Raw genomic sequence first — 6,119 nt, 5'->3', positions numbered from 1 at the left:
TCAGGGTTTTAATGAATTTCGAAACATTAAACGAAACTAATCAGCAATCCTCTCAGCTCCTGACGCTCCATTTCTAGTTGTCCGGCATTGTTCGTTATTGAAAAATGTAATCACCCGATTGACGAAAATGATATTGAAGTTTCAAGTCGAATAATGCCCGGTGTGTGCCCCCTAGGCCTGAAGCGTGCGAACGGTGAGCCGTACAAGCAATATATGGCATTTTTGACTGATTAGGTCAGATATTAGTATTATCGTATTAAACGCTTGACGTGTTGTAAATTTTTGCGAAAGGGAAAATGAACTGTAAGTTATATGCTATGGTTGACTCCAGTGCAAATCATGATTTTATATTATTTTCACCGAACTGAATCAGTTGTGTAACACCCATCAAGAAACTTACTGACAAGATTTCGTATCGTACTGATTTATATTCTGCTCATATTACTCGATAGTTCATTATTCTAAAATGAGTTAGTTACTTTCACTGGTAGCTTAATTGTAATATCTAAAATTACCCTCAATACTTTGGTAAATGTTTGGGAAGTTCGATAGATAAATCATAACTTATCATTGAAATAAACAACCTTAAGTAACATAATATAAATCATCATTATTATACCCACGATTCGTCAAACGCCGAAGAGTATGGCCAGACATAATGAACACCCTGGTGGCATTATTTATTTACAATAAACTGGTATTTCTCTGATAAGATCCCTTCACCTTCGTATGCAAAATAAAGTTCACTTTTAGAAATTTTACATCTCTCACCTATACATCTTAATCTTAATTTTATATCTCAACATTTGCAACATCTCCTCCTTTTGAATTTTTGAGCGATTTGGATTTGGGTGGCGGAGGGGTCGATTTGTAATAATTACTATCGATATCTTAACTCTAGCTAATTAGAATAAGATGAGCGTCGTCTGCTGCTTTCGTTTTGTTTCACAGTTTTAAAAAAGAAGGTTAAGAAACGAGTTAAATAAGTAAATAAGTGAAGTTTATTAAAGATATTGAAAACGGAACGATAACTTTTATGAAAACGTACGTGGCTGCACGAGAAATAGCACAACTCTTACAGTTTCAAAAACGTGGTGGCCGTGTAAACTCTGGTGTCGTGGCTCTCCATACTCTCCAAATTTCCATGCTGTTTGGCGGGTAAATAATAAAGCTAAGTATACCAATAGAATGATTATGGAAGCTTAAATAGAAGAGAACCTGTTACAAATTTGTGAAATGTTATTTCATGACTAGCATTTCATTATATGAAAGCTCCCTGTTATGGCATGGCATTGCAGATTGTTTGCACTATTTAACCTTCTCCTTTGTATGCAGGTTTGGCCTGAACCAGTCATTATTACAACACGACATGCAGGTTTTGCTTGTGCTGGTATTGACTTGCCATCAGCAACAATCTCAATCATCACTTGGGTAAGGGTTTTTCGTTTCTTTTATTAACCTGTGATCTGCTAGGTAACTTAATGATTTATGACTTCAATGCAGTGTATTAAACGGAAACCTTAAATTCTTCTGTTTATTAACAATTAGGATTTACCCACTGTTTCATGTTCACTTTTTCATTTCTTGTTGTTTCTGACAATATTTTTCGTAAACCATTTCATATTTTTTATTTAGATAAACATCATCCAGTTTGATTGATTGTACCAGGAGAAACTACCGATGTCGATCGAGACACGCATATCGTCTTCCCATTTCATCAAATGTCCTCGTGTACACCCATGTGAGTGTGGGAGTATTCACGAGGACTTTTTCCTATCCTGCCAGGTGTATTCAACTTTTCTGCAGGATGGATGGAGCACTTATGGATGCCTGGCTGTACATCCCAGGCATAAACGTAGGAAAAATTGATCTATATTCTTCCTTTTGGACTATTTGGTGTGGGGTGAGTGTAAATCGGGACGTAATACGCAGTACGATTATTCTAGAGCTTTGACGTTGACTGGGAATGTTTTCTCTTGCCATTTTTGTTGACTCACTTAGGGCTGATTAAATAACTCCTTTGTAGAACGACTTCAGATCAGGCTTGTTTTTTCTTTGTATCTCACAACTTTGTCTGTGGGTAAACAATCAAATAAGAAATAATTTGAATTTTAAACACTAGTGAAGCATAGAAAATGTTATGACCAAGAGGGACCTGCCGCCATACCGGCACCTCCTTGTTGTAGGATTTTCTTCTATTTTATTCTAGAGATGAGGCTCATGTTTTCCGCGTTTTCTTCCGATGGATTTATTTCGTAACAGTTGAGCATCTCACCCCAAATGATAAGGGTGGCCTATGAACGCTTCACTAGTTTTTACCTAGACACAAGTTTCTGTGTCTAGTGTATTATTATTAGGTTTGGTCTTTCCTATACGAAAATATACCTTCGCACTGTATTATTAAGGTGACACATTGGACATTTCCATCGAACCATATCCAGGTCCTTATGTCTAATACGTTTAAAGACATTTCGGATATTTTGTTTCCTGAATTTATTCGAGCGTTTTTACGATGTAATTTAATCTGCTATATTTTTTTGTTGTTGAAGAAAACCGTTTTTTTTTTTCCAATTTTCTGGCTCGAGGCGGTTATTGCGCTGCACACGCGCTAGCGCCGCCGCGTACTGATGAATTGTTGGCACGAGAAAATCTTGGGAGCAAGGAGCGCAATAATATGTGTCTGTGTATTATTTATAAAAGACGGCGCCCGTCTCCTTGGCTTGTCTATAGACTTGTTGACGAGTGGACGACGACCGCGCTACAGCTCCGCCAGCATCTACATACAGGAAAAGAGACGCCTTATAACGTCATGGCATCAGCCAAAAGCTTACGAGAGCTCGGAGAGAGAGAGAAAAAGAGCTAGAGGGAGTATAGTATATAGAGAGTTTGATGGTCAGCTGTTGCTAAGTGGTCGTCGTCGTATACAAGAAGAAGATGGAAAAAAACAAAAGAGAGAAATAAGGAACTGCTGGGGCTCCCAGACTTTTCCGTGGCACAGGGGAAGAAGAAGAAGAAGAAGCGAAAGGTTTTTTTCTTCTTTTTCCCTTTTTGTTTATTGTTTTGACTCGACGAGAAAAAGAGTCACGTGACTGGTAGTTGGTGGTTTCTCGGCTGTGGCCATCGCGAGAGTCTCTGTCTGCCCTTATCTTTACACAGCCAGCAGCAGCAGCCAACAGCACACACACAGCAAATGTTCTTCTTCTTCTTCTTCTTTTCTTCCTTATCCTTCAACACTATTATATACCTCGCAAGTTTAGGCTGCTGGGTGTGTGTGTGTGTGTAAGTCATTGGGCTGTACCCTATAAAGATTTTCTCAGTTTCGTCTCCCTCCCAACTAAAACTTGAGAGAAAAAATCGTTCCGCTTTTTATTTTTAGAAAATTGGCGTCCTCTTTCAGTTTTGTCTCAACAGTAGCGTAACTAATTCTTAATGATGTTATTAAAGAAACAAAACTGGAAAGTCGAGCCAAACAGGTATACATACGTACGCACGAAAGAGATGAGCTGAATAACAGTTGCGCGTTAAGGGTCGTAAAAAGTGAACATTCGTCAATCTCGTCTTATTACGTTCCCCAAAAAAAATGTGTTTAAAATTTCCCATTTACGAAACATCACGTAACAGATAAATCGAATACATAACGGGTGTTGTAGTATAAGGAAGAAGAAGTAGAAACAAGTTTCGGCTCGACAATGAAAATCTTCCTGGACAAAAGCAACCTGCCGAGGATGTAACCAACAATCGCAAGAAAATAAAAATCTATTTTCGAAAAAAAAAAATAGAAGATGTGAAAAGTATAGGGTGTACTGTACTACTATATAACCCTTGGCGTCGTTTCTATTTAGTTTTTCCACCCCTCGTCGGAAAAATAGAAAGGGGGGATGAAACCGATTCACCTCCTCCCCCCTTACGACGCGCAGACACACATACACAAAAAGCGACGCTACTATACCGAATTTTGAAAAGAGCGCGCTCAGTTGTGTGTGTGTGCGGTGGCGTCCTATGTCGACATTTGCAGGTGGCTCGGCTTAAAAGGGAAAATTCACCCCACCGTCTTTCACGAACTCCTCCCTCCCCCTATAGCTAAAAAGTTCTATACCAACAATAGTGTGTCGTCTCTCTGTGGCCTTTAGGCCTATATAAGTTTTTAGACGACCAGCAAAGTCTAATCGAATCTTTTCTTACGATTTCCCCCCTTTTTTTTCTCTCTCAAATGTATAAATAACAACCTGAAAAATCATTGAAAGGACAGTGCGCCCATTATATCTGAAAAGCGGCTTGTCGAATTTTGTCTCCCCCCTATACAGTCGCCGGAGAAAAATAGGCCTACAACTCTATAGACGTTTTTGTTAGATATTAAAGAGTTTCTTGTGTGTGTGTGTGATATCACTTGAAATATCCACCAGTTCAGAGCATCTAGACAGAGGGTGTCCTTCTTCTTTCCTTTTCCTTTTCCCTTTCATTTTTATTTTTATTTTTTTATTTTCTCCGTCTCGCCCTTAAACTGATTTGAAGGAGCTACCGGACTTGTAGAAATATCGTCGATGGTGAACCAGCGATAAAAATTTATTTCTAAAAAGAAGAAGAAGAAGAACTAGCCTAACCCCAGAAAAGAAAAAGGGGGATAACTATCTTTCTGCGCTGTGTCCTCCATAGCTTAATAAGCCCAGAGCAGCAGCAGCAGCAGCAGAAGCAGAGGAGAACTAAAAACACACAACAGTAGCTTATCGGTTCATGAGAGGAATATAGTGTGGCGTCGCCGGTGTAATCGATGGCGACATGCGAGTGTGGCCTATTTGGCGAGAGTATAAGAACCTCGTTCATATGTGCGCGTCTGTATATTTCCTCCCTCGTGCTGCTGCTGCTGGATGATGATGGTCTCTCCCTATGTTCTATATACTTGCCAGTGTCATAATAACATACGAAACCAGTGGCTGGCTGGTGGTGGTGGTGGGGTTCCAGTTCTCTCTCTTTTACTCCGCCCTGTTTTTATACATCTACTACCCCCAAAACGTTTTTTTTCCTCTTCTCCTTAAAAGCAAGTGTATGTACACACACATACACATAGAGAGAGAGAAGCATCTATAAGAAAAAGTTTGTTCCTTCTTTATATATTGTCTATACACACACGTCTCTTTTACTTTCCCCCCTCTTCTCGTGTCTCCTCCTCTTTTGGCTCCTTGGCTCCTACAAGTTTCTCCCCCCTGAAAAAGACTTTGAGCGCAGACATAGTCTGTTATGTCTTGAGGACATGTGTTATAGGCTTATACACAGGAGAGAAAAAGATTCTCTCTTCTCCTCTGCATGTATAGGGTCTCCAACCAGCCAGAAAAGCACACCACGCACACTTACACACAGAAGAAGAAGAACTTCTTTTTGATTTTATATATTTTCCGCTGGGGTTGAAAGAAAAGAATGAAATTAAATTAAAAGATTGTGAGAGACGGGGGGGGGGGTTTGTGTTGTGTGTGTATGGCCGTGACGCCATTAGAGAAACGAAGGGAAAAAGAGCTGAGCAGAGTCTCTATTTGTTAGGGGGTGGTTTTTCTTCCATCCATCCATCTCAACCAAGGAGACGACTTTTTTTTTTTTTTTTTTAGTTTTTCTTGTACACACAACAACACACACACACACACTCTGAAGGCGCCCTCTGACGTCCGAAAAAGATCTTTTTCCAACCGAGGAAGTAGGTCAGGCCAAAAACCTATATGGTTATAAGAGTTTCCTCTCTTGTTATTTCACTTTTCTCTCCCCCCTCCTTAAACGTGAGAGAGATCCCCCTATATACCTTATATATACACACCTCTTTTTATTATTTATAATAGAGGGGGGGGATACATCTATAAGAAAATCCCTTTACACTGTATGTGTAGATGATGTATAGGTGTGCTGGGGTAAAAAAAAGTCGAGGTGTTTGATCTATCGATATAGGAGGGGCCGGATAAAAGGGGGTCCAGGGGGGGTTGTTCCGCGATTCTTGTAATAGGGAATCACACCGAAATTCGGTGGTTAAACGTGGGAAAAACTCGGATATTATTATTATCATTATTTTCCTTTTTCCTTCCCCCTCTTGCACAGCCGTTACAGAAAATTACGTGGTGGTGCAACCAACACAGCAGATG

General features: G+C 39.8%; 1 long non-coding RNA gene across 1 annotated transcript; it reads left to right on the top strand.

Annotated features, from left to right (window-relative positions):
• Positions 1-884: 884 nt before the first annotated feature.
• LOC124311731 lies at positions 885-2,036 on the top strand. The gene is made up of 3 exons (XR_006910182.1): positions 885-1,158; positions 1,336-1,431; positions 1,636-2,036. It is a non-coding gene; the product is annotated as an uncharacterized LOC124311731 (long non-coding RNA).
• Positions 2,037-6,119: the final 4,083 nt, after the last annotated feature.

Source organism: Daphnia pulicaria, chromosome 8, assembly GCF_021234035.1.
Source record: "Daphnia pulicaria isolate SC F1-1A chromosome 8, SC_F0-13Bv2, whole genome shotgun sequence".
Classification (NCBI taxonomy): Eukaryota; Metazoa; Arthropoda; class Branchiopoda; order Diplostraca; family Daphniidae; genus Daphnia; species Daphnia pulicaria.
Note: the sequence above shows the minus strand (reverse complement) of the source record. Positions and strands in the feature narration are given on the sequence as shown.